Here is a 25,149-nt window from a genome sequence, read left to right on the forward strand (position 1 = left end):
ATGAATTCTCCATTTTACATACTTTTTCTTCACTTCTTTGATCCAATCCTCGTCTTCTAAGCTTGAAATCACTTAACAAACATATCAAGGCATCGAATGTGATTAAAGTGAATTAACTTTAGCAATTTAAGGGTCTAAAAAGCATGTTTTCACTTTTAAGCACAATTTAGGAGAAATTCACAAAACCATGTTATTGCATTGAATAAATGTGAGAAAAATTGGTAAAATCTACTAAATTCAACACAAGATAAACCACAAAATTATAGTTTATCAACCTCCCCACATTTGAACCAAGCATGTCCTCATGCTAAACCAAGAAAGAGAAGAAAGGGGTATCAACATTCAATGCAAGTAAACTATCCATATGCAACCTATCTACATGCAATCTATCTAAATATATGCACTACTTGGTCAAAATAAATCAATTTTCAAGACTACATATATGAACACAAGGGCTAATGCAATCAAATCAAATCCACCATTGAATTGAGTTATTGAAAATAATTATAAACTTGAAAGATAAGAAATAATAACAGGTAGAAACATAGAATTTGAGTAATCGAACCCTCAACGGATGTATATACGCTCTAATCGCTCAAATGTATAGGGTTGATTCACTCAATTCTCCTCTAATCATGCTTTCTAAGATTTGTTTTTCATCTAACAATCAACGATTATTCAATGCATGCATACAAATATCATGAGAAATTTTCCAAAGGTTGTAATGGGGTTAGGGTCAAGGTAAGATTGTATATGGTCAAATGAGCTTGAATTTTGAATCTTTGATAATCCAGATAAAAACTGTTTGATCTGCTCCATTGATCATATACTGGTTCCGTGTCTGCCAGTGCCAAAGGTACCCCTGTTAGGTGAACCTTCTTTCCTCTTCCACTAATTACTTTTTTCATCAGAGTTGTTCATAATGGATAATTATCTCTATTTAATTTGAAACCAATTGACAAATTGCCAGAATTGGTTTGTGATGATTGCATTCCAAGACTATTGCGTAGCATATTTGTAATTTGTAATGTCAATTCGTCAGAAATGGTTGATTTTGGATTGGTAGTTCTGTTGGTTTCTTCAAATACGGACATGTTGGATTTTTGGTAATATTGTTGGGACAGTGATAAATTGATGGTATTTCTGAGTTTCCAAAACCTAACTCTACTCAGAGGGTTTAGGAAAGAAAAGAAGAATAATTTAAAAAGTATCATATTCATTTCTTCACTTAATTACAAAGTTCTTACTAATATATAGACTAAGAATACACTAATTAGTACGTTAATTATAGAATAATATCTTAATAAATTACATTAATTTTTTTCTAATTCTCTTTAATATTTTTCTGATTTTATTTTCTAATTATGATATTCTAATATAAATCTCTTAAAAAGTTTGTGCGATTAAGTTTATAAAGTTCTTCACTATTTTGTATTGTCTCTTTCATTTTGTTCCCCTCCAGATCAGATAAGGGAGATCAGGATAGAGAGAATGTATAGCCATACACACTAAGAAACAAGTTAGTTCTAAAAGTTAAGTTCCTCAGTACTTCATCATATGGACATAAAAGAAGGAACAACAAATTTTTTTAATCAAAGGAGTACTATAATTTTTAAAATAATTCTCAATAAAGGATACGACCAGCTGTGACATACACTGAGACCACCAGATCATTAAATTTGTCTACCGATTTCAAGTACCTACATCAAGAATGTTAAGAAATAAGCAGCTGAGTAAAAGAATATTACAAATAAAAGCAGTACACACAAAAAAGAATAATCATAAGATCAAATTTGCTTATTTAAAATTGGATTCTGTATCAACTTGTAACTTACCTAAGACTAATAGTCCTGAACAATATCGAAAGCAGCATGCAGGATAAACTGATGCAGCTGAGCAGCATCCTCTCTCTGTCACAGAGTAGCATAGAAAAGTGTGAATACAAAATTATTATAAAGGGCCTAACAAAATTTATTTAAGAATAAGAACCCAAAAAAAATTATTAGATGATAATAATATCTTTTAATGGTATCATCATCTCTTTTTATTTTAATTGAGTTTTCTTTTCATTTTATGTCCAGCGCCAAGTGCCAATTATCTCCAGTAAAAATAATGCTAGGTAGTTAAAATATTATAACAATAAATAAAAATATATGATTAATAATATTTGTATATATAAGAGAATGTGAATCATTTTTTGAATTTAATTGATATAATTAATTTCTATTTTAACACTATTTAGGGTAGGGAGGGAAGGTGAAAGAAGGCGCGACGGTGATGCTAGAAACGCAAAGAACACGACGACTACCACCACCACCTCCCCGACGACGACGAGGAACAAGAGGCGAGGACGAGGGTCAGGTGCGGTGAGGCAAGGTGAGGCGAGGGCGAGGGCCAGGTGCAGCGGGACAAGGTGAGGCAAGGGCAAGGTGAGGTCGAGGGAGAGGGCGTCAGCGACCACGACGGCAATGGCGAGACTTTCTTCTCTCCTTCTCTCTCTCTCTCTGTCTCTATTCTGAGTTTTTGCTTCTCTCCTCTCTTTATTTTTTTTTAAGAAGAAGAGCTTGCTTCTCTCTCTCAGTCTTGTGATATACCCAAGGCTAAAATCGTCTAAAAAGACGATTTTAATACTAAATAAAATGTTGGAGACAATTTTAAATCTAAAATAACATTAGGGACGAATTTGATTCCGACCCTAAACGTTAGGGACCAAAACAATACTTATCTCTTAAAATTATAGATGTTATACATATAAAATTATGGATGTTAAATTAGAAATTTTTAACAACTACTACTATACAACTCATATTTTACATATAGACTATTAGAAAGTAAAAGTAGAAAATAAAATATAAACAAAAAATTAAGAAATAAATGATTAACTCATTATATTAAAATAAATAAAAAATATACATATGAATATTAAATAAAAAAATATTAAAACCATTAAAATTATGACCCACTAATGTACATGTGAGATAATAATTTAAAAAGTACAATAAGACACATAGTTTAAAATTTGGTAATATTAATTGTAAAAATTTATTAATGGTGAACATCATATGTATAAAATTATGGATGTTATGTGTATAAACGTATAGATATTATGAGTAAATTTGTCAATTGAATAAATTAATTTAAGTATTTGATATTTTTTAAATCCAATTATGATAAAATTTAAAAATATTTGTGTTAAAAAATCAGAATAAATTACTATTCCACTTTAAAAACATAAAACAAATATTATGTAAGTGAGATAATAAATTAATGGTTATAAAAAAATTAATTAAAATTAATGACAATTAAAATTTAGATTACTCCAATGGTCCAATCTCTACAATATTAGGTAGGTGCAGTAAAACAATTAAGAAAAAATAAATTAGTGGTTACAAAGAAAAGTTAATTAACATAATGATATTTAAAGTATGTTATTATGATTAATCTTTAATGCAATAATATATATAAAAATTAAATTATAAAATGTCTCATTAATATATGTTCATACCCTGGGTCGAGTTATCCAACCCGGGATGTTCTACAGACAAAGCGACCGACCTCTTCAAGTCAGGACGATCCGACCTCTTCTCAGAGAGTTCGGCCAAGTAACCAGGAAAGCCCAAAGAAGGGCCCCAACAAAGGAACACGACCCAAATCCTAAGGCAGCCCAAGCCTATAGAGATAAGGGCGGTTCCCTTGAAGATAAGATGACCTCACTCGAAGATAAGATAAGATAAGATAAGATAACTATCTTATCCCCAGAAAGATCACTCCACACCATTATAAATACACTGGAGCACCCAGGTACAACTCAAACTCTGATTTTACTTCATACCTGCTTAATACCCTTGCTAACTTAAGCATCGGAGTCCCTTGCAGGTATCCCCTACCCTCCGGGGACGAAGGATCAGCACCACCTCCAAGTCCAACAAGTCAGACACGGCGGCCCCAGCCACCATCATCAAGTCGGACACAATAGCTCCGACCAGCATAGAAGATCTCGTCCGAGATCGACCTACAGTTTCAGGTAACCCTCGGAACATTGGCGCCGTTGCCAGGGACCTGGAAGTCATCCCATCACCATGGTGGAAAACCATGACAATGACCACAATTCAGATCTAGAGGATAGAACGCCGCACAAAAACGCGGACACTACACCAAAAGATACTTCCCAACTTAACAACAAGAAGAACTCTCCAAACGCGGGAGCCATGGATGCACTGCAAGACCGTTTAAAATAACTTGAAGAAGAAGCCCTACGTCAACGAGAGGTCGAGAAAGATCTACAAAGAAAAATAAGATGACGCCGGTAATTGGAGAACAAACTCCTAAAACTCGAAGCCAATATCAAGACCAAAGCCAACCGATCCTCTCCTGAGGATAGCTCCCGCAGGGAACAAGATCCATTCACCAAGGAGATCATGAAGACCAAAATCCCAAAGGACTTTAAACTCCTAGATATGACCTTATACGACGGCACTACAGATCCCGGCCATCATCTCAGCAATTTCAGAAGTAGAATGTACATCACAGATGCATCAGACGCAGTTCGTTGCAAAGCCTTTCTGACTACTTTGACGAAGACGATAATCAGATGGTTCGACAATCTACCTCCTAGGTCCATCACGAGTTTCGATGACTTGGCCAAGAAATTTTCGGCCAGATTCTCTATCCAAAAAGACAAAGCTAAGCACGCTCGAAGTCTATTGGGAATCAGGCAAGGAGAACGGGAAACCCTTCGCAACTACATGGAAAGATTCAACAAGACATGCCTAGACATACAAAACCTACCGACAGAGGCCGCCATTATGGGCCTCATCAATGACTTGCGAGAAGGACCTTTTAGCCAATTTATATCGAAAAAATACCCCACATCTCTGAACGAGGTGCAGGAACGAGCGGAGAAGTACATCAACATGGAGGAAAACTCCCGATTAGGAGAGACCTCGAAAGCCAGATTCGCCTCCCGGGATACGAACAAATATTCTAAAAAGAAGGAAGATCGACATGGAGAGAAAATAAAAAATACCACAATTACACCCCCCTCAGGGTGTCTCTTATGGATGTTTACAGAGAGGTCTGCAACACTGAAAAAATACTTCCAGCTCGGCCACTCAAAGGCAAAAAAGGAGGAGGAAACCGGGCGAAATATTGTGAATACCATCGAATCCACGGGCATTCTACTAATGAATGCTTCGATTTAAAAAATGTCATAGAAAAACTAGTAAGAGAAGGGAAGCTAGATCGATATCTGGCCACCCGTGACGATGAGCAAAAAAAAAAGAAGAAGAGCAGAAGATGTTGGACAAACCACACGATCACCTAGTACACCAGAAAGATATGTCCTCATGATACACGGTGGATTTGCCGGGGTAGAAATCTCCAAATCATCTCGCAAAAGACATCTGATGAGCGGATAATTTATACGCTTTTTGGCATTGTTTTTAGGTAGTTTTTAGTAAGTTCAAGCTACTTTTAGGGATGTTTTCATTAGTTTTTATGTTAAATTCACATTTCTGGACTTTACTATGAGTTTGTGTAATTTTCTGTAATTTCAGGTGAATTCTGGCTGAAATTGGGGGACTTGAGCAAAACTCTGAAAAAGGCTGACAAAAGGACTGCTGATGCTGTTGGATTCTGACCTCCCTGCACTCGAAATGGATTTTCTGGAGCTACAAAACTCCAAATGGCGCGCTCTCAACGGCTTTGGAAAGTAGACATCCAGAGCTTTCCAGCAATATATAATAGTCCATACTTTATTCGGGAATTGACGACGTAAAGTGGCGCTCAATGCCAAGTACATGCTGCTGTCTGGAGTTAAACGCCAGAAACACGTCATAACCCGGAGTTGAACGCCAGAAACACGCTATAACTCGACGTTCAACTCCAATAAAAGCATCAGCTCGTGGATAGATCAAGCTCAGCCCAAACATAGACCAATTGGGCCCCGGAAGTGGATTTATGCATCAATTACTTACTCATGTAAACCCTAGTAGCTAGTCTAGTATATATAGGACATTTAACTATTGTATTAGACGTCTTTTGACCACGTTTCATCTTTGGTCTCAGTTTTGTTTTATTCTTCATTTTAGGGGGCCATTGATCACATTTTAGGGGGCTGGCCATTCGGCCATGCCTGAACCTTTCACTTATATATTTTCAACGGTGGAGTTTCTGCACACCATAGATTAAGGGTGTGGAGCTCTGCTGTACCTCAAGTTTCAATACAATTACTATTATTTTCTATTCAATTCTCTTTTATTCTTATTCTAAGATATACGTTGCACTTCAACTTGATGAATGTGATGATCCGTGACACTCATCATCATTCTCACCTATGAACGCGCGTGACTGACAACCACTTCCGTTCTACTCTAGGCCGGGCGCATATTTCTTAGATTCCCCAACAGAATCTTCGTGGTATAAGCTAGATAGATGGCGGCATTCATGGGGATCCGGAAAGTCTAACCTTATCTGTGGTATTCCGAGTAGGATCCCGGGAATCCGGAAAGTCTAACCTTGTCTGTGGTATTCCGAGTAGGATTCCGGTATTGAATGACTGTGACGAGCTTCAAACTCCTGAAGGCTGCGCGTTAGTGACAGACGCAAAAGAATCAAGGGATTCTATTCTAACCTGATTGAGAACCGACAGATGATTAGCCGTGCTGTGACAGAGCATTTGGACCGTTTTCACTGAAAGGATGGGATGTAGCCATCGGCAAGGGTGATGCCTCCAGACGATTAGCCATGCAGTGACAGCGCATAGGACCATTTTCTCGAGAGGATGAAAAGTAGCCATTGACGACGGTGATGCCTTACATACAGCTTGCCATGGAAAGAAGTAAGAAGGATTGGATGAATGCAATAAGAAAGTAGAGATTCGAGAGGATTCTAGCATCTCCACACGCCTATCTGAAATTCCCGCCATTAATTTACATAAGTATTTCTATCCTATTTTATTTTCTGTTTATTATTAAATTTTAAACTCATCATAAATCAATTTAATCTGCCTAACTGAGATTTACAAGGTGACCATAGCTTGCTTCATACCAACAATCTCTGTGGGATCGACCCTTACTCACGTAAGGTATTACTTGGATGACCCAGTACACTTGCTGGTTAAGTTGAACGGAGTTGTGTCCACACATAGCCAATAGCCATTAAATAAATCTCATGCAAATACAAAGAGGGTCACAATTTCGTCCACCAAGTTTTTGGCGCCGTTGCCGGGGATTGTTCGAGTATGGACAACTGACGGTTCATCTTGTTGCTCAGATTAGGTAATTTTCTTTTCAAAAACTTTTTCAAAATTTTTCTTTCTCGTTTTTCCAAAAATATTTTCGAAAAAAATAATAAAAATACAAAAAAATTAGAAAATCATAAAAATAAAAAATTATTTTGTGTTTCTTGTTTGAGTCTTGAGTCAATTTTTAAGTTTGGTGTCAATTGCATGTTTTTAAAATTTATGCATTATTTTTTTCGAAAATTTCATGCATTCATAGTGTTCTTCATGATCTTCAAGTTGTTCTTGGTAAGTCTTCTTGTTTGATCTTGATGTTTTCTTGTTTTGTGTTGTTTGTTGTTTTTCATGTGCATCTTTCGTTTGTTAGAGTCCATGCATTAAAGATTTCTAAGTTTGGTGTCTTGCATGTTTTCTTTGCATCAAAAATTTTTCAAAATTATGTTCTTGATGTTCATCATAATCTTTAAAGTGTTCTTGGTGTTCATCTTGACATTCATAGTGTTCTTGCATGCATCTTGTGTTTTGATCCAAAATTTTTATGTTTTGGGTCATATTTGTGTTTTTCTCTTTCATCATTAAAAATTCAAAAATCAAAAAAATATATTTTCCTTATTTCTCTCCAAATTTTCGAAATCTTGGGTTGACTTGGTCAAAAATTTTTAAAATTAGTTATTTCTTACAAGTCAAGTCAAATTTTCAAAATTTAGAAATCTTATCTTTTCAAAATCTTTTTCAAAAATCATATATTTTCCAATTTTTCCTCTTTTTCGAAAATTTCAAAAATCTTTTTCAAAATATTTTCAAAATCTTTTTCTTATCTTTATATCAAATTTTCGAAAATTAGCTAACAATTAATGTGATTGATTCAAAAAATTGGAGTTTGTTACTTGCTTGTTAAGAAAGGTTCAATCTTTAAGTTCTAGAATCTTATCTTTTAGTTTCTTGTTAGTTAAGTAATTAATTTTAATTTAAAAAAATTAAATCTTTTTCAAACATATCTTATCTTATCTTTTATATCTTATCTTTTTCAAAATTTTATCTTTTTCAAAATTTGATTTTAAAATATCTTATCTAACTTCTTATCTTCTTATCTTTTTAAATTTTGATTTTAATATCTTTTTCAACTAACTATTTGACTTTTTGTTTGTTTCTTATCTTTTTCAAAACCACTTAACTACTTTTCCCTCTCTAATTTTCGAAAATATCTCACCTCTTTTTCAAAAATTCTTTTTGTTCTAAATTTTAATTTTAATTATATTTTATCTTTAATTTTTGAAAATTACTAACCCCTTTTTAAAATTATTTTCGAAATTCTCCCTCTCTTTTCTTGTTCTATTTAATTATTTAATTACTAACATTTCTCTTTACATCTCTCCATCTAAATATCCGAATCCCCTCTTCTACGTTCTTTTCCCCTTTCTTCTTCTACTAACATAAAGGAATCTCTATACTGTGACATAGAGGATTCCTCTTCCTTTCTTGTTTTTCTTCTCTTTCATATGAGCAGGAACAAGGAAAAAGGCACTCTTGTTGAAATTGATCCAGAACCTGAAAGGACTCTGAAGAGAAAATTAAGAGAAGCTAAGTTACAACAATCTAAAGGTAACCTTTCAGAAACATTAGAACAAGAGAAGGAGATGGCAGCCGAAAATAATAATAATGCAAGGAGAATGCTCGGTGACTTCACAAAGCCAACATCCAAATTTGATGGAAGAAGCATCTCCATTCCTGCCATTGGAGCCAATAATTTTGAGCTTAAGCCTCAACTAGTTGCTTTAATGCAACAGAACTGCAAGTTTTATGGACTTCCATCTGAAGATCCTTACCAGTTTTTAACTGAGTTCTTGCAGATTTGTGAGACTGTTAAGACGAATGGAGTTGATCCTGAAGTCTACAGACTCATGCTTTTCCCTTTTGCTGTAAGAGACAGAGCTAGAATATGGTTGGATTCACAACCTAAGGATAGCCTAGACTCTTGGGATAAGCTGGTCACAGCCTTCTTGGATAAATTTTTTCCTCCTCAAAAGCTAAGCAAGCTTAGAGTGAATGTTCAGACCTTCAAACAAAAAGATGGTGAATCCCTCTATGAAGCTTGGGAAAGATACAAGCAGCTGACCAAAAGATGTCCATCTGACATGTTTTCAGAATGGACCATATTAGATATATTCTATTATGATCTATCTGAGTTTTCGAAAATGTCATTGGACCATTCTACAGGTGGATCTATTCACCTAAAGAAAACACCTGAAGAGGCTCAAGAACTCATTGACATGGTTGCAAATAACCAATTCATGTACACTTCTGAGAGCAATTTCGTGAATAATGGGACGCCTCAGAGGAAGGGAGTTCTTGAAATTGATGCTCTGAATGCCATATTGGCTCAGAACAAAGTGTTGACTCAGCAAATCAACATGATCTCTCAAAGTCTGAATGGATGGAAAAATGCATCCAACAGTACTAAAGAGGCAGCTTCTGAAGAAGCTTATGATCTTGAGAACCCTGCAATAGTAGAGGTAAATTACATGGGTGAACCTTATGGAAACACCTATAATTCATCATGGAGAAATCATCCAAATTTCTCATGGAAGGATCAACAAAAGCCTCAACAAGGCTTTAACAATGGTGGACGCAATAGGCTGAGCAATAGCAAGCCTTTTCCATCATCTTCTCAGCAACAGACAGAGAATTCTAAACAAAGCACTTCTAATTTAGCCAATCTAGTCTCTGATCTGTCAAAAGCCACTTTCAGTTTCATGAGTGAAACAAGATCCTCCATCAGAAATCTGGAGGCACAAGTGGGCCAGCTGAGTAAGAAAATCATTGAAACTCCTCCGAGTATTCTCCCAAGCAATACAGAAGAGAATCCAAAAGGAGAGTGCAAGGCCATTGATGTGATCAATATGGCCGAATGCACAAGGGGGGAGGAGGACGAAAATCCTAGTGAGGAAGACCTCCCGGGACGTCCCTCAAGCAAGAAGGAGTTTCCTATTAAGGATCCAAAGGAATCTGAGGCTCATATAGAGACCATAGAGATTCCATTAAATCTCATTCTGCCATTCATGAGCTCTGAAGACTATTCTTCCTCTGAGGAGGATGAAGATGTGACTGGAGAGCAAGTTGCTCAATATTTAGGAGCTATCATGAAGCTGAATGCCAAGTTGTTTGGTAATGAGACTTGGGAAAGTGAACCTTCCTTGCTCATTAATGAACTAGATACCTGGATTCAGAAAATTTTACCTCAAAAGAGACAAGATCCTGGCAAGTTCTTAATACCTTGTACCATAGGCACCATGACCTTCGAAAAAGCTCTATGTGATCTAGGGTCAGGGATAAATCTTATGCCACTCTCTGTAATGGAGAAGCTGGGGATCATTGAGGTACAACCTGCCTTGTTCTCATTACAATTGGCAGACAAGTCATTGAGACAAGCTTATGGAATAGTAGAGGACGTGTTAGTAAAGGTTGAAGGCCTTTACATCCCTGCTGATTTCATAATCTTAGATACTAGGAAGGAAGAGGATGATTGCATCATCCTTGGAAGACCTTTCCTAGCCACAGCAGGAGCTGTGATAGATGTCAACAGAGGTGAATTAGTCCTTCAATTGAATGGGGACTACCTTGTGTTTAAGGCACATGGCCATCCCTCTATGACAAAAGAGAGTAAGCATGAAGAGCTTCTCTCAGTTCAGAGTCAAGAAGAGCCCCCACAGTCAAACTCTAAGTTTGGTGTTGGGAGGCCACAACCAAACTCTAAGTTTGGTGTTAAGACCCCATATCCAAACTCTAAGTTTGGTGTTGGGACTATACAACATTGACCTGATCACCTTGTGGCTCCATGAGAGCCCACTGTCAAGCTATTGACATTAAAGAAGCGCTTGATGGGAGGCAATCCAATTTTATTTATCTAATTTTATTTTATTTTATTCTATTATTATTTTGTGTTTTATTAGGTACATGATCATGAGGAGTCACAAAAAAAATATAAAAATTAAAAACAGAATAAAAAACAGCAGAAGAAAAATTACACCCTGGAGGGAGGACAGACTGGCGTTCAACGCCAGTGAGGAGCATCTGGCTGGCGTTCAACGCCAGAACAGAGCATGAATCTGGCGCTGAACGTCAGAAACAAGCAACATCCTGGCGTTTGAAAGCCAGGAATGTGCCTTGAGGAAAGCTGGCACTGAACGCCAGTAACAAGCATGGAACTGGCGTTCAACGCCAGAAACATGCTACACATGGGCGTTGAACGCCCAGAGTATGCATCATCTCGGCGCTTAAACGCCAGAATGGTGTGCAAAGGCATTTACATGCCTAATTGGTGCAGGGATGTAAATCCTTGACACCTCAGGATCTGTGGACCCCACAGGATCATCTCAGGATCTGTGGACCTCACAGGATCCCCACCTACCTCGCCCTCTCTCTCTCCATTCATGGTCATCCCTTCTGTTTTCCATTCACCACTCACATCCATCCACTCTTCCCCATACACCCCACCTACCTTCAAAATTCAAAATCTCTTTCCCACCCAATCCCACCCATATAGCCGAATACACACATCCCTCCATCTCCTCCATATCTTCTTCTTATTCTTCATCTTTTCTTTCTTCTCTTGCTCGAGGGCGAGCAATTTTCTAAGTTTGGTGTGGTAAAAGCATAGCTTTTTGTTTTTCCATAACCATTGATGGCACCTAAGGCCAGAGAAACCTCAAAAAAAAAAAGAGAGAGAAAAAAAAGGGAAGACAAAAGCTTTCACCTCTGAGTCATGGGAGATGGAAAGACTCATGTAAAGGGTTTATAGCTCAGTGGTAGAACATTTGACTGCAAATCAAGAGATCCCTGAGATACCTCAGGGGATAAATTGCCCTCCACACAATTATTGGGAGCAACTAAGGATAGGAACACCAAAATTACTAGGAATCATGCAACAAAAGCAAGGAAGAGACATAAAGGAGCTCAAAAAGCACCATTGGTCCCTCAAGAAGGCGCCATCCTCACTAAGGTGGATTCATTCCTTGTTCTTATTTCTTTCTACTTTTTGGTTTTTATGTTGTGTTCATTTATGTTTTGTGTCTCTACTTCATGATCATTAGTGTTTAGTAACTATGTCTTAAAGCTATGAATAAAATCCATTAATCCTTCACCTCTCTTAAAAGAAAAATGTTTTTAATTCAAAAGAACAAGAAGTACATGAATTTCAAATTTATCCTTGAATTTAGTTTAATTATATTGATGTGGTGACAATACTTTTTGTTTTCTGAATGAATGCTTGAACAGTGCATAATTTTGATCTTGTTGTTTATGAATGTTAAAACTGTTGGCTCTTGAAAGAATGATGAACAAAGAGAAATGTTATTGATAATCTGAAAAATCATGAAATTGATTCTTGAAGCAAGAAAAAGTAGTGAGAAACAAAAGCTTGCGAAAAAAAATAAAAAAATAGAAAAAAAATAGCGAAAAAAATTAGAAAGAAAAAGAAAAAGCAAGCAGAAAAAGCCAATAGCCCTTAAAACCAAAAGGCAAGGGTAAAAAGGATCCAAGGCTTTGAGCATCAATGGATAGGAGGGCCCAAGGAAATAAAATCCAGGCCTAAGCGGCTAAATCAAGCTGTCCCTAACCATGTGCTTGTCTCATGAAGGTCCAAGTGAAAAGCTTGAGACTGAGTGGTTAAAGTCGTGATCCAAAGCAAAAAAAAGTGTGCTTAAGAGCTCTGGACACTACTAACTGGGGACTCTAGCAAAGCTGAGTCACAATCTGAAAAGGTTCACCCAGTTATGTGTTTGTGGCATTTATGTATCCGGTGGTAATACTGGAAAACAAAGTGTTTAGGGCCACGGCCAAGACTCATAAGTAGCTGTGTGACAAACCCCAATTTGACGGTTTGTCTTGTATTGAATTTAGAGTATTTTGATAACCTTTTGTCACATTTAGCCTATAAATTAGCATGGTTTTGTTATCTCTCCCTTATTTGTGCTTAAATGTAAAAACATGCTTTTTACGTCTTATTTTGATGAATTCTATTTCCTCTTTGATTCCATAAGATGCCTTGATATGTTTGCTAGTAGTTCCAGGATTGGAATAGGCTAAGCATGGATCAAAGGAAGCAAGGAAGGAAGCATACAAGTGGAGAGAAGCATAAAAAGCCAAAGAAGCAAAGTCAGCCATGCACGCGCACGCGCACAAGGCGCTCGCGCGCACATCGCAGAATTAGCCCAGGACGCGCACGCGTGCCATGCGCGCACGCGCCGATGATGGCACATGACCTCACTAATGAAGCACGTGCCTGGCGATTTTGGGAAGGTTTCAGCAACCAACTTTGGCGCCAAAATGCATATAAGAGCCAAGGATTGAAGGGGATTGACATGACATTCACACATTGACATCCATAGACTAATTCTAGATCATTAGTTAGATAGAGTTAGTTTCTAGAGAGAGAAGCTCTCACTTCTCTCTAGAATTAGGATTAGGTTTAGGTTTAATTCTTAGATTTAGATTTAGATTCATCTTCTTCTACTTCTATCTTCTCAATTCCTTGTTGTTACATTCATTCTTCTTCCATTCTTTTATTGCAATTTCCTTTATGTTGTTCTTATATTTTGTTGTAGATCTAGTATTGTTCCTTCTACTTTCTTCCAATTCAATAAAAGGTAATTCATAATAAATGTGTTTCTTTTGATTGTTGTTGTTAATTCCTTTCAATAAATGTTGTTAGATTCTATTCTTGTTGTCAATTTGCTTTGCTTTTCTTTTGTGCCTTCCAAGTGTTTGATGAAATGCTTGGTTGGATTTTAGTGTAGGTTTTGTTCCTCTTGGCCTAGGTAGAGTAATTAGTGACTCTTGAGTTATCTAATTCCTTTGTTGATTAATAATTAGAAGTTGCTAATTGATTTGAATGCCTCTAAAGCTAGTCTTTCCTTCAGGAGTTGATTAGGACTTGAGGAATCAAATTGATTCATCCACTTGACTTTCCTCCATGGTTAGAGGTTAACTAAGTGGGAGCAATGGACAATTTGTTATCACAATTAAAGAGGATAACTAGGATAGGACTTCTAGTTCTCATATCTTGCCAAGAGCTTTGTTAGTTGTTAGTTTATTTCCTTTGCCATTTTATAATTCTTGTCTATAATCTCAAAAACCCCAAAATAACTCACAACCAATAACAAGACACTTTATTGTAAATCCTAGGGAGAACGACCCGAGGTTTAAATACTTCGGTTTATAGATTTTAGGGGTTTGTACTTGTGACAAACAAATTTTTGTATGAAAGGATTATTGCTTGGTTTAGAAACTATACTTCGACGAGATTTTATTTGAGAAATTCTAAACCGTCAAAAATCCATTCGTCACTGTGTTCAGGAATCAACATGCTTAACTAGGAAAGTCAATAACACTACCCAAAATTCTAAGTTCTTAGAGAAGCCAATCATTCTAAACTTCAAAGGAAAAGTGAGATGCCAAAACTGTTCAGAAGCAAAAAACTACAAGTCCCGCTCATCTAATTATAATTAATATTCATTGATATTCTGGAATTTATAGTACATTCTCTTCTTTTTATCCTAATTGATTTTCAGTTGCTTGGAGACAAGCAACAATTTAAGTTTGGTGTTGTGATGAGCGGATAATTTATACGCTTTTTGGCATTGTTTTTAGGTAGTTTTTAGTAAGTTCAAGCTACTTTTAGGGATGTTTTCATTAGTTTTTATGTTAAATTCACATTTCTGGACTTTACTATGAGTTTGTGTATTTTTCTATAATTTCAGGTAAATTCTGGCTGAAATTGAGGGACTTGAGCAAAACTCTGAAAAAGGCTGACAAAAGGACTGCTGATGCTGTTGGATTCTGACCTCCCTGCACTCGAAATGAATTTTCTGGAGCTACAGAACTCCAAATGGCGCGCTCTCAACGGCTTTGGAAAGTAGACATCCAGAGCTTTCCAGAAATATATAATAGTTCATACTTTATTCGGTAATTGATGACGTAAAGTGGCGCTCAACGCCAAGTACATGCTGCTGTCTGGAGTTAAACGCCAGAAACACGTCATAACCCGGAGTTGAACGCCAGAAACACGCTATAACTCGGCGTTCAACTCCAATAAAAGCCTCAGCTCGTGGATAGATCAAGCTCAGCCCAAACATACACCAAGTGGGCCCCGGAAGTGGATTTATGCATCAATTACTTACTCATGTAAACCCTAGTAGCTAGTCTAGTATATATATGACATTTAACTATTGTATTAGACGTCTTTTGACCACGTTTCATCTTTGGTCTCAGTTTTGTTTTATTCTTCATCTTAGGGGGCCATTGATCACGTTTTAGGGGGCTGGCCATTCGGCCATGCCTGAACCTTTCACTTATATATTTTCAACGGTGGAGTTTCTGCACACCATATATTAAGGGTGTGGAGCTCTGCTGTACCTCAAGTTTCAATACAATTACTATTATTTTCTATTCAATTCTCTTTTATTCTTATTCTAAGATATACGTTGCACTTCAACTTGATGAATGTGATGATCCGTGACACTCATCATCATTCTCACCTATGAACGCGCGTGACTGACAACCACTTCCGTTCTACTCTAGGCCGGGCGCATATTTCTTAGATTCCCCAACAGAATCTTCGTGGTATAAGCTAGATAGATGGCGGCATTCATGGGGATCCGGAAATTCTAACCTTGTCTGTGGTATTTCGAGTAGGATCCCGGGAATCCGGAAAGTCTAACTTTGTATGTGGTATTCCGAGTAGGATTCCGGTATTGAATGACTGTGATGAGCTTCAAACTCCTGAAGGCTGGGCGTTAGTGACAGACATAAAAGAATCAAGGAATTCTATTCCAACCTGATTGAGAACCGACAGATAATTAGCCGTGCTGTGACAGAGCATTTGGACCGTTTTCACTGAAAGGATGGGATGTAGCCATCGGCAAGGGTGATGCCTCCAGACGATTAGCCATGCAGTGACAGCGCATAGGACCATTTTCCTGAGAGGATAAAAAGTAGCCATTGACGACGGTGATGCCTTACATACAGCTTGCCATGGAAAGGAGTAAGAAGGATTGGATGAATGCAATAAGAAAGTAGAGATTCGGGAGGATTCTAGCATCTCCACACGCTTATCTGAAATTCCCGCCATTAATTTACATAAGTATTTCTATCCTATTTTATTTTCTGTTTATTATTAAATTTCGAACTCATCATAAATCAATTTAATCTGCCTAACTGAGATTTACAAGGTGACCATAGCTTGCTTCATACCAACAATCTCTGTGGGATCGACCCTTACTCACGTAAGGTATTACTTGGATGACCCAGTACACTTGCTGGTTAAGTTGAACGGAGTTGTGTCCACACATAGCCAATAGCCATTAAATAAATCTCATGCAAATACAAAGAGGGTCACAATTTCGTCCACCAACATCTCAAGGATGTATATCATGTCGCAGGAAGGGAGGGAGCACCCGACATCCCCGCAATTACTTTCACCAAGGAAGACGCATCCGGCATCGCATCAAGACATGACGATCCCATGGTCATCACTATTATACTGGCAAACGCAAATCTCCACCGCACGCTGATAGACCAGGGGAGCTCCGCCGATATCTTATTCAAAACTACCTTCGACAAGCTCGGCTTGGAAGAAAAAGAACTCAGAGCATATCCGAACAGCCTGTTCGGACTAGGAGATACGCCGGTTCAACCGATGGGATACATCTCGTTACACACGAATTTCGAAAAAGGAAGTCAGTCAAGAACACTCAAAATAGATTACATCGTAGTCGATGTAAGTTCAGCCTACAATGCCCTAATAGTCGGACAACGTTGAATTAGCTTGGTGCAATAGCCTCAACCCCACATCTATGCATGAAGTTCCCAACGGTAGCGGGGATAGCTACGATAAAAGCATATCAAAAGATAGCGTGCCGGTGTTACAACGAAAGTCTAAACCTCAGAGGCAGGGGAGAAGAATTCTACACAATCGAACTCGGTGGAATTTGGAGGCGGGAAGAACTCCGCCCACAACCTGAAGGCGAAATAGAGAAAATCCAGATCAGGGATACCCCGGACCAAACAACTAATATCGGCACACTCCTAAAGGAGCCATAAAAGAAGCACTCATACGGTTTCTATGAGATAACGTCGACCTCTTTGCGTGGAAGGCCGCAGACATGCCAGGCATAGATCCTAAGCTAATGTGCCACAAGCTAGCAGTCTACCCAAGATCTCGGCCGGTGCAACAAAGGCGTAGAAAACTGGGACCAGAACGTTCTCAAGCCATGGAAGAGCAGGTACAAGTCCTACTGGAGGCGGGTTTCATAAGAGAAGTCAAATACCCACTATGGCTTGCTAACGTCGTCTTGGTGAAAAAATCAAATGGAAAGTGGCGAATGTGCACTGACTACACCGATCTCAACAAAGCCTGCCCAAAAGATCCTTATCCACTCCCGAGCATCGACGTACTAGTCGACGCCTCCTCCGGATACCAATACCTCTCCTTTATGGACGCATACTCGGGATACAACCAAATCCCAATGTACCCACCCTACCAAGAGAAAACCTCATTCTTAACCCCAAAGGCAAACTACTGCTACATTGTCATGCCCTTTGGTCTTAAGAATGCAGGAGCCACTTATCAAAGATTAATGAATAAAGTTTTTTTTGGACTACATCGGAAAAATCATGGAAGCCTACGTGGACGACATGCTAGTAAAGACACGAAGTGAAGAGATGTTATTATCCGATCTGACCCAAGTATTCGACACTATAAGACGGCATGGTATGCGACTCAATCCCGCAAAATGCACCTTCGCAGTAGAAGCCAGTAAATTCTTGGGTTTTATGATCACACAGAGAGGAATCGAGGTAAACCCGGATAAATGTCGGACTATACTCGACATGAAAAGTCCGACTTGTGTCAAAAAGGTACAACAACTCAACGGGAGGTTGGCAGCCTTGTTTAGATTCTTGGCCGGATCGGCAATAAGATCTCTCCCCTTCTACGCCACTTTAAGGAAAGGAAAGGAGTTTGAATGGACAGCGGAGTGCGAACAAGTCTTCCAAGATTTTAAAAGATTCCTGGGACAGCCACCTATACTAACTTGACCCCGGGAACGAGAGCCACTCCTAGTATACCTCGCGGTCGAAAGTCGGGCGATAGCCTCAGCATTAGTCCGAGAAGACGACAGGAGACAACAACCCGTATACTTCATCAGCAAAGCATTACAAGGGTCCGAGCTGAACTATTACAACGCTCTCATACTAACATCACGACGACTTCGCCCATACTTTCAAGCCCACACCATTAAAGTTCGGACCAACCAGCCCATAAAAGAAATCTTGCAGAAAACAGACCTGGCGGGCAGAATCTTGCAATGGGCAGTCGAGTTGTCCGAATTTGATCTTCAATACGAAGCTCGGACGGCCCTCAAATCACAATACCTGGCCGACTTCATTACGGAATTCACGGACACACCAGAAATCCCCATAAAATAGAATCTCTACGTGGACGGTTCCTCAAATAAAACAGGAAGCGGCGCGGGTGTGATAATTGAAAGCGACCAGGGAACCCAAATCGAACTCTCCCTCAAATTTGGGTTCCTTCCTCAAATAACCAAGCGGAATATGAGGCACTACTAGCTGGTTTGAAGCTGGCTAGAGAGGTTGGAGCTCAAAAGCTTATCATCTTCAGCGACTCACAGGTAGTTACTTCGCAAATAGTAGGAAGCTACCAAGCCAAAGACCCCATCATAAAAAAGTACTTGGACAAAACCAGAGAACAACTCAGACAATTCAGAGAATATGAGGTCCGTCACATACTCCAAGAACAGAATGCTCGAGCTGACTGATGAGCGGATAATTTGTACGCTTTTTGGCATTGTTTTTAGTATGTTTTTTATAGTTTGAGTCGAGTTTTTAGTATATTTTTATTAGTTTTTAGTTAAAATTCACTTTTCTGGACTTTACTATGAGTTTGTGTGTTTTTCTGTGATTTCAGGTATTTTCTGGCTGAAATTGAGGGACCTGAGCAAAAATCTGATCCAGAGACTGAAAAGGACTGCAGATGCTGTTGGATTCTGACCTCCCTGCACTCGAAGTGGATTTTCTGGAGCTACAGAAGCCCAATTGGCGCGCTCTCAACGGCGTTGGAAAGTAGACATCCTGGGCTTTCCAGCAATATATGATAGTCCATACTTTGCCCAAGATTTGATGGCCCAAACCGGCGTTCAAAGTCACCCTCAGAAATTCCAGCGTTAAACGCCGGAACTGGCACCTAAATGGGAGTTAAACGCCCAAACTGGCATAAAAGCTGGCGTTTAACTCCAAGAAGAGTCTCTACACAAAAAATGCTTCATTGCTCAGCCCAAGCACACACCAAGTGGGCCCGGAAGTGGATTTTTATGTCATTTACTCATCTCTGTACACCCTAGGCTACTAGTTTTCTATAAGTAGGACCTTTTGCTATTGTATTTTCATCTTTGGACATCTAGTTCTTAGATCATTTGGGAGGCTGGCCATTCGGCCATGCCTAGACCTTGTTCTTATGTATTTTCAACGGTGGAGTTTCTACACACCATAGATTAAGGTGTGGAGCTCTGCTGTACCTCGAGTATTAATGCAATTACTATTGTTCTTCTATTCAATTCCGCTTGTTCTTTGTCCAAGATATCACTTGTTCTTCAACTTGATGAATGTGATGATCCGTGACACTCATCATCATTCTCACCTATGAACAAGGTGACTGACAACCACTTTTGTTCTACAAGCAACAAAGGCTCTAGTGAATATCTCTTGGATTCCTGATACATGATGCATGGTTGATCGCCTGACAACCGAGTGCTCGCCTGACAAACGAGCCAGCCATTCCGTGAGAACAGATGGCGGCATTCAAGAGAATCCGGAAGGTCTAACCTTGTCTGTGGTATTCTGAGTAGGATTCAATAATTGAATGACTGTGACGTGCTTCAAACTCCTAGCAGGCGGGGCGTTAGTGACAGACGCAAAAGAATCAATGGATTCTATTCCGGCCTGACCGAGAACCGACAGCTGATTAGCCATATGCTGTGACAGAGCATGGGAACATTTTCACTGAGAGGATGGGAGGTAGCCACTGACAACGGTGAAACCCTACATAAGCTTGCCATGGAAAGGAGTAAGAAGGATTGGATGAAGACAGTAGGAAAGCAGAGAGACGGAAGGGAAGGCATCTTCATACGCTTATCTGAAGTTCCTACCAATGAATTACATAAGTACCTCTATCTTTATCTTTATGCTTTATTCGTATATCACTATACCCATTTGAGTCTGCCTGACTAAGATTTACAAGGTGACCATAGCTTGCTTCATACCAACAATCTCCGTGGGATCGACCCTTACTCACGTAAGGTATTACTTGGACGACCCAGTGCACTTGCTGGTTAGTTGTGCAAAGTTGTGTAGTGATCACAATTTCGCGCACCACTGACACACTCTCAAAACTAGCCAGTACCAAACCAGGGGACAACAATAGAAGCCTCATCCAAGAAATTCTACAGAATCTATCAATCTTAGAAGAAGAAAAAATCCTGACCATAACAGGTCGCGATCAAGGATGGATGACTCCCATAATTAACTACCTCAAAACAGAAGCACTCCCCACAGAGGAAAAGGAGGCAAAGAGGTTAAAACGGGAGGCAAAATATTACACTATCATAAATAATACTCTATACAAAAGAGGGATTTCAATACCACTGCTAAAATACGTGCCGACTTCCAACACAAAGGAAGTCCTAGAAGAAGTACATAGTGGCATTTATGGCAATCACCTCGGTTCGCAGGCACTGGCCAAAAAAGTACTTCGGGCAGGATTTTATTGGCCAACTCTACAAAAGGAAGCCATAGAATTTGTAAAGACATGTTCATCATGTCAGAAACATGCCAACTTTCACATCGCCCCACTAGAGGAACTCATCAGCGTGACCTCACCTTGGCCATTTGCAAAATGGGGACTCGATCTTCTCGGACCCTTCCCTCAAGGATCGGGACAAGTCAAATTCCTCATAGTAGGAATAGACTACTTCACAAAGTGGATTGAAGCAGAGCCCCTAGCTAACGCCACTGCTAAAAGAAGTCGAAAATTCTTATATAGAAATATCGTCACAAGGTTTGGGGTTCCATACTCCATCACCACAAACAATGTTACTCAATTCACAGATGTAGGCTTCAGAAAACTAGCAACCGACTTAAATATAAGACAGCAATTCACCTCTGTTGAACATCCCCAAGCTAATGGACAAGCTAAAGCTGCCAACAAAGTCATACTGGCTGGGCTGAAGTGGAGATTACAGGATGCAAAGGGAGCCTGGGCCGAGGAGCTCCCACAGGTCTTATGGGCATATCGAACAATGCCACATTCCACCACAAAGGAATCACCCTTCCGATTAACATACGGAATGGAGGCAATAATCCCAGTAGAGATTGAAGAAAGGTCGCCCAGAGTAATCCACTATAGCGAAGAAGCCAACTCCCAACTTCAAAGGGAATAGCTCGACCTACTTCCAGAAGTCCGAGAAAGAGCTCGGATAAAGGAAGAGGCATTAAAGCGACGAATGGCTTTCCGATACAATCAAAAGGTAATACAGCGGGCCTTTGCTGAGAACGACCTCATTCTAATCCGAAACGACATCGGAACAATTCGACCTGGAGAAGGAAAGCTGGCAGCAAACTGGAAAGGACCCTACCGAGTCATAGAAGTGTTGGGAAAAGGCTACTACAAGCTTTCCGAACTCGACGGGCGAGAGCTTCCTAGGTCGTGGCACGCATGCAACCTAAGAAGGTACTATAGTTACGGATGATAAAGGACCTTGGACAAGGCGCACTCTTTTTTTTGAAAAGGTTTTTTAACGACGCGCCAAACCAAGACCTACGAATCACCCGACTTAGGAAATTAACCCCCCGCATGTATATATTTGCTTTTTCTTTTTAATAAAAGCTATCTAGATTTTCTACAAACGCTCAAGCCGCATTATTCTGAAATATTCATCATCTTATTATAAAGCTACAGATCGACAGAAAGTGAAAATCAAATTCACTGGGCGATCACGATAAAGACCAAAGATGAAAACCACATTCATTAAAAGGTCGATCAAACGAGGGTGAAAACCTAATCTCTACAAAATCGGCAAAGAAGAAAACAGAATAATGTAAGAAGTTATAGAAAGTAATCCATAGAAAGGACCTGACGAGGTCCTAATAAAATGGATTGCTATAAAATAACTTAAAGACTGGCTGGTACAAAAAAGTCGGACCAGCCACAATAACTGAAGTTATAAGTAAAGCCCTGGAAAGAGGTATGGCCAACCCTATAAAAGAGGATTACTATAACTTAGAAGAGCCCGACATGAGGAAGTCGGACTCCTACGAAAAAGTTACAAAGGTAATCCCTGAAAGAGACCTGAATAAGGTCCAAGAAAGAGGATTACCAAGTAACTCGACAGGGCCCGACATGACGAAGTCTGCCCAAAAATATAAAGTTACGAAGGTAATCCCTGAAAGAGACCTGAATAAGGTCCAAGAAAGAGGATTACCAAGTAACTCGACAGGGCCCGACATGACGAAGTCGACTAAAAAACAAGCCTGCTAGAGATAATGCATCAAAAGAAGTTTCTTGGCTAATCTAATAAGCCATTAAAGCCCCTCAGAATTCTTCTTCTTATCAGATCCGCGCTGCTTCATGCCCGGTTACATCTGACTCTGCTGGTTCACCTTCTAAACAGGTATCCGCACCTGATACACATCCTTCTCCTGTAGCTTCTTCTTTTTCCTATATTGTGGTGGCTGATATAAAGTTACGAAGGTAATCCCTGAAAGAGACCTGAATAAGGTCCAAGAAAGAGGATTACCAAGTAACTCGGCAGGGCCCGACATGACGAAGTTGGCCCAAAAATATAAAGTTACGAAGGTAATCCCTGAATGAGATCTGAACAAAGTCCAAGAAAGAGGATTACCAAGTAACTCGACAGGGCCCGACATGACGAAGTCGGCCCAAAAATATAAAGTTACAAAGGTAATCCCTGAAAGATACCTAAACAAAGTCCAAGAAAGAGGATTACCAAGTAACTCAACAGGGCCCGACATGACGAAGTCGGCCCAAAAATATAAAGTTACAAAGGTAATCTCTGAAAGAGACCTGAACAAGGTCCAAGAAAGAGGACTACCAAGTAACTCGACAGGACCCGACATGACGAAGGCGGCCCAAAGTATATAAGTTATAAAAGTAATCCCTGAAAGGGACCTAAATGATATCCAAAAAAGAGGGTTACAAACAAACAACTCGGACAAAAACCGAGTTGAAGAAATCGGCAATCTCAGCATTCTAATTCCTAACGGAGACCTGAACAAAGTTCAAATTGTTGAAAGCAGCGTCAGGCACAGGAATCAAGTCGATCATGTTAGACAAAGTCCTAACACTCTCAAAGCCTACGAAGGTACCAAGACAAGGGCAGACAGATATGATATGAAAACAAAAGTTATAATAATAGCCAGCTTTAGAGGCCACCAAGTTCAGCCCACAAAGCATGGAAACTACTTTGTTTATCAAAATAAAAGTTGCTAAACCAGCAACTAAAAAAGTGTCAAAACATCATTCACAAAATAATGAGTTTTAAAAGCCCACAAGCCGGGCTATCTACAACGAGCAAGAAGAAAATTCAGTTAACATCCGAAGGCTTCTCAGCAGCATCAACTCGGGGCGAAGGAGGGCGAGTCTGAAGAGGTACTGCGTCCACCGTCCCATCATCCCGGTTCAAGATTTGGCAATCCGGCTCCCCCTCGGGGTGATTGATCTCAACAGTGGAAGTCGAAGAAGTCGGCGCAACAGAGATCTTGGTAGCGGGCAGTGAAGGACGATCATCATCATCATCATCAAGATCGTCAGGGACAATCTTACCATCCCTAATAATGTTATCCAGACTAAAAAGGGAAAGGTCGAGATCTGGCGCAAGAACTCGAACTTGCTCCTTCAGATTCTTATAAGCAGCAGTCACACTGCCTACAAGATGACTTTGAAGATCGGTATAATCAGCCCGGACAGATTCCAAGCTACCCCTGAGCTCCATCATCTCTCTATAAGTAGTAACATAGCTATCCTTATGTTTTAACGTCGTATCCTCAGCCAGTTGCACAGCAGCCGCCAGACCAACAGCCCGAGCCTTTTCCCTCTTTAACTCCTTTTCCAGCTCGGCCACTTTCACCTTGAGCTCATCCTTCAAACCCTTAATTCGGTCAAACTTCGATTTGGCCTCTTCCATAAAGGCCTTGGTAGCATGGATACGAAGATCTTGAGCAGTCCGGTATAAAGCCGCTCCCATGTGTGCCAGTGTAATACCACTCCGAGTAATGAAATCTAAATGACGAAGGATGGATACATCGTCAGTAGGCATGACACCATAGGGAGCGATCTGTTGATCCACAAACCCAACAGCGTCAAAGTCGGGAGCACCAAGATTAAAAGGCTCGACAGTCCGAGGTCTTTTTGGAGGAGGAGCGGCAGAAGGAGAGGAGGTACCAGCAGAAGTTTGTGAAGGATCAATCAAACGAACTCGAGGAGTGGGGATAACCTTCCTCGGCCCAAGAGAACTTGTAACCAAAGGCTTAGACAAAACCTGAGAAAATCCCTCCCCGGCAGCCTTGGCTAGACATTCTGAGCTGTAGTAGCCTTCCTTGCCCTCTTAAAAGCCTTCATGGATTCATTGTTCTTAATCATCTTTGCAAACAAACATCACAGCAGGAAACCAAACTACGAGTCAGAAAAAGATCTCACAAGAGACAAACTCGACAAAGCGATAAGCAAAACCAATAGAAAAATTGACCACTACTCAGCTTAGCTCGAAGGAGAGAGGGGTTAGCTAAAAATTTCTGTGTCGAGATAAGGAGGCTCCCCC

General features: G+C 39.5%; 1 non-coding gene across 1 annotated transcript; it reads right to left on the reverse strand.

Moving 5' to 3' along the window:
• Window positions 1-9,273: 9,273 nt before the first annotated feature.
• Window positions 9,274-9,377, reverse strand: LOC130953300 (small nucleolar RNA R71). The gene has a single exon (XR_009075470.1). It is a non-coding gene; the product is annotated as a small nucleolar RNA R71 (small nucleolar RNA).
• Between the last annotated feature and the right edge of the window lie 15,772 nt (window positions 9,378-25,149).

Source organism: Arachis stenosperma, chromosome 9, assembly GCF_014773155.1.
Source record: "Arachis stenosperma cultivar V10309 chromosome 9, arast.V10309.gnm1.PFL2, whole genome shotgun sequence".
Taxonomy (NCBI): domain Eukaryota; kingdom Viridiplantae; phylum Streptophyta; class Magnoliopsida; order Fabales; family Fabaceae; genus Arachis; species Arachis stenosperma.